The following is a 9,029-nucleotide window of genomic DNA, read 5'->3' on the forward strand; positions in this document are numbered from 1 at the left end:
TTAGCTGAGATCCTGGCTCACACGTCATTGAAGGATTCTGAGCAGGAAAAAGCAAGGTAAGTTTAGGGTTTTTTCTTTTTTTATAGTTCAGAGTTTTTGTTTGTTTGCTTTGTTTTGAATGCCTATTATTCCATGAATTCATAGGGAGTGGGTTCCGGGTGTTCAAACTCCTTTCCATTGCTTCTCACAAAGCATGCTCCTCTGGCTGGTGATTTAGTTGAACTCAGGTAGCTTTCTTTTTGGCTTCTTTCTTTTTCTTTTTTTTTAAAAGAATTTTTAAAAATGTTTATTTATTTTTGAGAGAGAGACAGAGAGACAGAGTGCAAGTGGGGAGGGACAGAGAGAGAGGGAGACACAGAATCCAAAGCGGGCTCCGGGCTCTGAGCCGACACGGGGCTCGAACCCACGAACCATGAGATCATGACCTGAGCTGAAGTTGGACACTTAACTGACTGAGCCACCCAGGCGCCCCGGCTTCTTTCTTTTTCTGATCATTTTTCGTCATATGTGTCAGGAAGCTCTCTTGGCTCTTCGTGTGCTCCATATGCACAGCGATGCTCTTGGCCAGAACCTTGTGCTACACTTGCTTTGTCTACAACGATGCCAAGAGCATGCTGGGTGCGGCTGCACACTTCCTGTTGTGCCCTGGTAACAACATCTTTCTTGTAGATTCACATGTATGTGGCCAAGGAGCAGCTCCGTGTTTTCTGAGAGGCCCAGAGAACGATCAGTGTTGCCTCAGCTCTGCCCCTTTGTGTTGGCCATGTTGGCCTGTTACTGAAAGACAGTGAGTCAAGAAGGCAAGTTTTGGTATTTAAGAAAAGATTTCTCACTGCGGTGATCAATGGTGGGTAGGGGAAGCTCTGGGAGGCTGGTGACCGTGGGGTGACAATAGTGGCAGGGGACGGAAGGGGAGAAAACGGTGAGAGATTTGTAACCGAAAGTCGGTGAGGCATGGCTATTATGTCTGGTGGGAAGAGGGGGAACTATTAGGTGTCTGTTTTTTTTTCTTTCTCTGTTAACAAGGACTTGCTGAGTTACAGGTACTCCAATCAACTCCTGTCTTGCTAACACCCTCCAGGTTACTCCTTGTATCCTGGCTGCCATTTGTATCCTGGACCACCTCCTCTGTGCCTTGCACAGCCTGGGCGGCTGCTGGGAGCCCCCAGACCCATGCATTTGGAGACATTTCACCTTCCTGGTCTCTGTCCAAGTCTCGACAGGTCTACAATCTTGTGCTCTTTTCACTAGTTTCCCTGACACATTCTCCATGGCAGGTTTTATTTATTTTTTTAAAGTCTCTTCTCTTAAACCCCCTCCCACCATACTTCCCGCTCCCCGTTCACAGGTGACAACCTTGCCTTTGGCTTCACATTGAAATTCAAGTCAATGCATGAAAAATCCTTCAGTTGCTTGCCACCAAGTTCCCAAACTTCACAGCAGCTGTTACTTTATTCCTTCTGTCTTATCCATAAACGGTTGTCTCTTTTCCTCTCTAATGTTAGTATCTGTTACCTGTTTTCTTTCCCTGCTTCAGAGATTCTCGATCCTGATTCTTCCACATTTCCCTGGCTATTGACTCCTCAAGGCTTGGTTTATTTATTTATTTGGCCCCATGAAAGAAGGAATAGAAACCAGAAAGCGTGAGCCTCTTCTCGAACTGGCTAACTGAAACGCTTTGGAATGAACACTGGCCAGCCACGCTGGAGAGAGGCCTTAGACCAGCCCCAGAGTTGAAAGCACCAGAGAAAATCAAATGCTTTCGACTCAGCGAGAGCTAACCCTTCATGTGTGCCCTGACCCCTCCCCTCCTACAGGACCCACATCATAACATGCTTCTTCCTCCTCTCGCGATAGTGATATGTATTCTTTTTTTTTTTTTTTTTGCTTTTGTGTAATCTCTACATCCAATATGGGGCTCAAACTCACAACCCAGAGATCAAGAGTCACCCCCAGTGATACTCAGTCCACCAACTGAGCCAGTCAGGCACCCCCAGTGATATTGTGGTAGGGTCCCCTCCCTAAGGAAAGAAAAAAAAAAAGAAGAAAGAAAACCTCAAGGCAACCTGGTTATACACCTATGTGATAACATCCCTCATGACCTTGTAACATGAGACCACTTCATCAGACTACATGTTTGTATGTTACCATATATGGCAGACAAAGTAGTAAAAAATATATAAAAAAACTACACCACATGGCATTTGGGGCTCAGTTTTTCGGGTACAAACCCAACTGAGCGATGCTGGCAGGAATAAAGTTGCTTCTTGGAAAGAAGAGCCTCGGTGTCACGACTTTCTGTGTGATTATCCTGCTAACGATATGTATTCTTAATTTCATTATTTTCATTTGATTGAAATGACACTATATAAAATTTCCATTGGAAAGTTTCTCTGTTGTTTCTAGTTACACAGCACAGTTTAGAAACTTGTCTGAGACTGACCTGATGAATAATCTAATCGTCAGTGATCATATCAACGTGTATGTGGTCATGCATTTTGTTTTACTGGGCTCACCTGGGACCATTTCAAGGATGCAAATTGTGTCTCTGGTTTAGGTGAAACAATCCTAGGCTTCTCAGAAACCTTGATAAAATATTCGACAGTTCCATACACTGGACATTTTAGGAATTTCAAATTTTGAGAGATACATCGGTTCCTTATCTATTTTATTTTTATTTTGTTTAATGCAGCAGGGCTTAAACAAATGGACTGTGGTCTTTGTTTTAAAGATTATTACAATGTTGAGGTGTATATACATATAGCTCTCCTCAAGGCTCACGACTTTGCCACACTGCAGGGTGGGATCTCCCATGAACACATATAAAACTACAGGTTGATTTTTCTGGAGTGCTTTATACTGATAATTTTTTTTTTTTTAATTTTAGACAGAGAGAGAGAGAGAGAGAGCACAGGGGAGCAGGGTAGAGGGCACAGAAAGAGAGGCTCCGAAGCAGGCACCATGCTCAGTGTGGACCCGACGCGGGCTTGATCCCCCCACCCTGGGATCATGACCTGAGCTGAAATCAGAAGTCAGACGCTCCACTGACTGAGCCACCCAGGCGCCCCTGTACTGATAACGTAAAATCTTGAACATTCTTCCCTGGAATTCACATTTACTTTCACTGGCCAGTCTCTCTCTCTCTCTCCCCTTGCACAGCCTAATTCAAAAAACTGTCTGGATTTTCTGTCATTAGTGCTTTACTTACTGCTGTCTCACATCCACTCCTACTGCTCCAACGAAACTGCTCTAATCAAGGAAGTCGGTGTCCCTTTATTGCTGAATTCAAGAAATGCCTTCACTCCTTAGCTTAACCTCTCGGAGGCACCTGAAGAGGCTGCCTACTCCCTTTTCCCTGAAACAGTTTCTTCCCTTGGTTTCCATGACAACGCACTCTCCTGGTTTTTTTTTTTTTTTTTCTTTCAACCCCTTCTGATGCTTCCCAGCCACTCTCTCCCCATGTCTCCCGTCCCCTGCTGCCAACTCTGGGAGACACGAGAGAGAAGTGACACAGCAGTCTGACAACTCTGTGTCAAGACAGCCTCACCCACTAGTGTTTCCTTTCTTTATTATTCCAATTTTCTCAAATATAGACTACAGACAGTTGCCAGACTGCTGATGGTCGTTTGAGGCCACCTCCTAAGAAAGTTCTGCAAAGACAGTCCAGATGCAAGATTGTTGGGGATGTCTGGATGGCTCAGTCGGTTAAGCGTCCAACTCTTGATTTCGGCTCACATCATGATCCCATAGTTTTGGGAGTTTGGGCCCTACACTGGGCTCGTGCTGACAGGTGCCTGCTTGAGATTCTCCCTCTCCTCTCTCTCTGCCCATTCCCTGATGGTACTCTCTCTCTGTGTCTCCCAAAATAAATAAACTAAAACAAACAAACAAACCAAAAAAAACTTTAAAAAAAGAGAATATTGTGGGGCACTTTATTACTTGTACTCCATCTTGGGACTTTAGTTGAAATTGGGGCAACAGGAAGAAAAATCTCATTTAGTGTCTTTTTTTTTTTTTTTTTTTTTTTTTTTAGAGGCAGAGAGAGAGAGGGCGCAAGTGAGTGAGAGGCATAGAGAAAGAGGGAGAGAGAGAGAGAAGCGTGGCTCGTGCTCACCCCAAGCAGGGCTCAAGCTCAACCGACGTGGGACTTGAACTCATGAACCATGAAGTCATGACATGGGCTGAAGTCATGGCTTAACTGAGTGAGCCACCTAGGCGCCCCTCATTTAATATCCTGTTAGATATCTGATCATCTGAAAAACAGTCTCTTCGAAGTCTTCCTTTTTATTCCAAACTGTTCTTTTCTCTAAACTTTTAAGTGCAACTCTCTATGCTGCTTGACAAACTAGACAGTTTGCTGAAACAAAATTTTCATTAATATCTCAGTTATAAAAATTCTTCTTGATGGACACGGGAATGTGTCCTTGACTGAATTACTAAGTGAGGAATGAGTATTAAATAGTTCCAAGAATCAGGATCAGTTCAAGAAAAAAAAAATCAGGGTAGATTGATCTCATTACATTTTTTAAAAGGTTGTTAGGTATTTCGGGCAGTGTTTACGGATACTGTGAACAGGTGCTTCGACCAGAGGTGTGACAAGAACTCTCGTGAAATTCTTGAGAACGTGATAAAGACATTGTCTCAGAAGCAAGGACAATTGGGATTGAATGCCAGTGTGCCAAATGTAGATTAATCACTGATGTCGATGGGGAAGAGCTTTTCTCGTGTTGTTCTGTGTGTGTGAGTGTGTGTGTGTGTGTGTGTGTGTGTGTGTATGTGCACACATATGTACATGAATGTGTTTCCCCATTGCAGAAGGCAGTCTAGTCAAGTGAATGTGAGCGGTGGATCTGGTTATCCTGGGTGTAGATCAGGATGGGTATATAGAGTGCTGGTGAGCACAGCACAGCTCTTGGCACTTAGAAAGCCCTCAGTGAATGTTAGCTACATTTTTACTAACACATCATTAGCTGGGTTTTGGAAAGATGTAGCAAGTAGGCTCAGCCAACTTCCAGGTGACAGAGCATGAGAGACCCCAAATACTCTGAGTGACAAAATCATATTGGGAATGATTTTAAGAGATTGGAATGATCATCAAGTGACCTCATCAAAGATAGATGTAAAATATACTTAGAGATCTCCAAAACCAGGGGCGCCTGTGTGGCTCAGTTGGTTAAGCGTCCGACTTCGGCTCAGGTCATGTTCTCATAATTTGTGGTTTCGAGTCCCATGTCAGGCTCTGTGCTGACAGCTCAGAGCCTGGAGCCTGCTTCGGATTCTGTGTCTCCCTCTCTCTCTCTCTGACCCTCCCCTGCTCACGCTCAGTCTCTGTCTCTCTCAAAAATAAAATAAACATTAAAGAGAGAGAGAGAGAGAGAGAGAGAGAGAGAGAGAGAGAGCCCAAAAGCCAACTGAGTATTATAGGATGGGGATGGCGTACTTATTGAGAACATTCAGTTCAACATGGGTCAGGATGTGATCTAGAAATACAGAATCATGAACTACGTTCTCTACTATATGTCCACTAAAAATGATAGTAGTTCAATGAAATAAAATAAAAATGTAGTTCCTCAGGTGTAGTAACCACATTTCCAGCACTAAATAGCTAAGGGTGGCTAGTGGCTCCTGAGTGGGACATTCCTGAGTAGGACAGTGAAACCATAGAACAGTTCTCTCGTTGCAGAAGGTCGTGTTGGACGGTGCTGGTGTAGAATGCTGAGGTCACGCTTTCTTTCTTTCTTTCTTTCTTTTTTTTTTTTACGATTTAATGTTTTTTATTTTTATTTTTGAGACAGGGAGAGACAGAGCATGAACAGGGGAGGGTCAGAGAGAGGGAGACACAGAATCTGAAACAGGCTCCAGGCTCTGAGCTGTCAGCACAGAGCCCGACGCGGGGCTTGAACTCACGGACTGCGAAATCATGACCTGAGCCAAAGTCGGCCGCTCAACCAACTGGGCCACCCAGGCGCCCCTGAAGTCACGCTTTCAACACTGCACTGGTGAAGCCACGTCAAGGGGATGGTCATGTTAGGATCTGAGTAACACGTTTGGAGGGAAGTACACCAAAAGGAGCATGTCAGATCAGAGGACCCAGAGAAAGAGAGAAATTAAAACCATATCGTATGAGGCCTTTTGAAGGACCTATGTGCTCAGCTGGGAGAAGAGGGAGCACCTCTTGTATGCTAAGCACCCAGGCTGTCATGTGGAGGAGAAATTAGTTGCTCCTGTGGCCCAAGGGGGTAGACCAAGGACCATTAGTAGAAATTCAAGGAGGCGGGAATCATTATGGCATGCAGACTCCATCATTTAGTGAGCTTCTGGAGTCAGACTACCTGTGTTCAAATCTTAAACTGTCTCTTCCATGTTGGATGACCCTGGGCAGGTTACTTGACCTCTCTAAGCCCCAGTTCCTCATCTGCAGAACAGGATAATATTCATGATCTTCCTGATGGTGTTATTGAGGAGGATAAACTATTGTATATACAAAACAAAGTATCTAACATCAGATGACATGATTATATCACATCCTGGCTGATATAAAGAAGAACCATCTAAACATTGAATGAGCTGCTTTGGAGTGAGTAAGTTCTCATCACTGAAGTGTTTAAAAGTGTTGATGACCTCTTGGCAGTGAGTATAGAGGGCACCGAAGCCCTGAATAAGATCAGAGATTGAACTGGAGTTTTAAGGTTCCTTCCCATATCAGGATCTAAGATTATTTTATTTTGTTGCATTCCCTGTTTATTTTCACCAAAGCCATACCCAAGCCTTGAGCTTTTTTGCCTTGGTCAGGTGACATTGGATAGCTTCTTGCTGACTGTGTGGGACAGGCAGGAGGGAGAGGAATGGAGGGAAGGAGAGATGAATGAAAGTCTAGGATGAGCCTCTGTGCCCTGCCCAGGGCATCCCGGTCACTGTACCTTGAAAACAGACTACATAAACTGTGAGGCCTGTCCTCAGAACAGTATTCTGGCAAGAATGAAGGTTGCAGGGGACTTTTCTAGAGGGTTCTGAGAGATGGCCAAGGAGGCGTGTGCCTACCATCTAAATGTGAATTTGTAGCAGCCAGCAGCAGCTCTAGGAGCCCCCTTTGAACTGAATTATGGGAATTAAGGAGTAAGGCATGTGAGAAAAGTCCGTCAGGTCAGCAGCGGGATGACCGGATGCGTGGGAAATATGTCGATTATGTACGGGTGAAACAGGTGCTGACGTAAATACTTAATACAACACATATTATGTATTCACAAGTAAGATCCTAGTAGAACACCAGAAACTTTAGCCGGGCCTCAAATATAATTCTCACAGTAGTAGCTTAAGAAATTTTAGTTTGTGATTATTGCATTCTGCCTTAAATCTGTGCGTCTTGCATCCAACATGACGCCGCTTTGCCCATTTCCTATCATTTGTATTTACCTGCTCTCCTCTTGATGGAGGAGGCAAACATGTACAGCTCATTAGAATCTGCTTGGTGGTGGCCGGCCACACAATGGCTGAAGCCCCGTAGTCTCTCAGCGGGGGGAGGGCTCCCCTCAGGGTGTTCAGGTTCTGTTGCCAGTGGTGCCCGCTGTATGTTGGGTTCTTGACTTACTAGGGTGTTTACTTACTAACTTACATAAGTATGCATGTATGTATTTCAAGTCGGATGCCATTAGATACTAAAAATATTGACAAATGGGGCACCTGGATGGCTCTGTTGGTTGAGTGTCTGACTCTCTTTCACTCAGGTCATGATCCCAGAGTGGTGGGATGGAGCCCTGTGTCAGGCTGTGTGCACTGAGCAGGGAGCTTGCTTCGATTCTCTCTCGCCCCCCTTCTCCCCTTCTCCACCCCCCACCCCCCAACCCCCACCACAAGGATGCTTTCTCTCTATCGAAAATAAATAAATAAATAAATAAATAAATAAATAAAGTAATGACCACTCCTAAAAAAAATATCGACAAATGTACTTTATTGATCATGGTCAGAAATGTCCTATTAACACACGTAGCAGAGTTTGTGAATACAGGGAAAAGATCTAGCACTTTGAGAGTTGTCCTGGAAAGGTTTTATGAGAGCAGGCCAAGAGGATGTTTAGGACATCTGCAAAGCAGCTATTTTGAGCACAAATCCTAAATATGTCATTTGTTAATTGGTGACTGAAAAAAAAAAAGCCCAACAACAATAAAGAAGTCATCATAACTTCTTTTTTTTTTGTAAGTATTTATTTATTTATGGGAGAGCACAAGTGGGGGAGGGGCAGAGAGAAGGTCACAGAGGATTCAAAGCGGCTCAGTGCTGACAGGCTGACAGCAGCAAGCCCAGTGTGGGGCTTGAACTCACGAACCACGAACCACGAGATCATGACCTGAGCCAACATTGGACCCTCAACCGACTGAGCCACCCAAGTGCCCGGATGACTTCTTAACTTTAAGCTTATGGACAGTGGCAATAGACCTCAGGGAAAAATGGAAAATTCAGATACCCCAAATTCCGTTCTCTGTGGAGTAAATCCTGGCTGGGTTTCTTGAGTGTATTTTGTCAGCTCTGGATATAGGTTCTTCCTCTTTCCACTGTTTGCCTTGGGTAGGCCATTCATACTTCTAGCCCTAGTGCCTCGCCCAGTGTCCCGTACAGAGCCGGGAATAACCGTGTTCTACGTTCAACTCTGCACCTGCTGGCTTGCCCACTTCTCACGTAAGTGGAATACAGCCTGGGTCCCAACTGCAGCTTGGTTTCGTTTGTTCGGAGCAGAATAAACTTCCTTGAGACCTTTTCAGCCTAACTGTGGTAAACAGTCACTAAGTTGGCAGAAGGCCTGCCTGATCGCGGCACAAAGGTGGTTTTCAGGCCCGTTGCTGGGTGACCAGCAGGCCCGGGGAAGGCTGTGCCGCCGGCTACGTCCCCAGTGCTCCAGTAGGTGGCACTCGTGTTCTCTGAGTGCTGAAGCTGGCGGCAGCGGCGCGGAGGCTGTGGGTCTGGGCAGGCAGGAATGCAAATCGTCGACTCAAAGCAGCTCTTGGGCAAGCGGCTGTACAAACCCATTATCAGTG

This window comes from Prionailurus viverrinus, chromosome B2 (assembly GCF_022837055.1).
Source record: "Prionailurus viverrinus isolate Anna chromosome B2, UM_Priviv_1.0, whole genome shotgun sequence".
Taxonomy (NCBI): domain Eukaryota; kingdom Metazoa; phylum Chordata; class Mammalia; order Carnivora; family Felidae; genus Prionailurus; species Prionailurus viverrinus.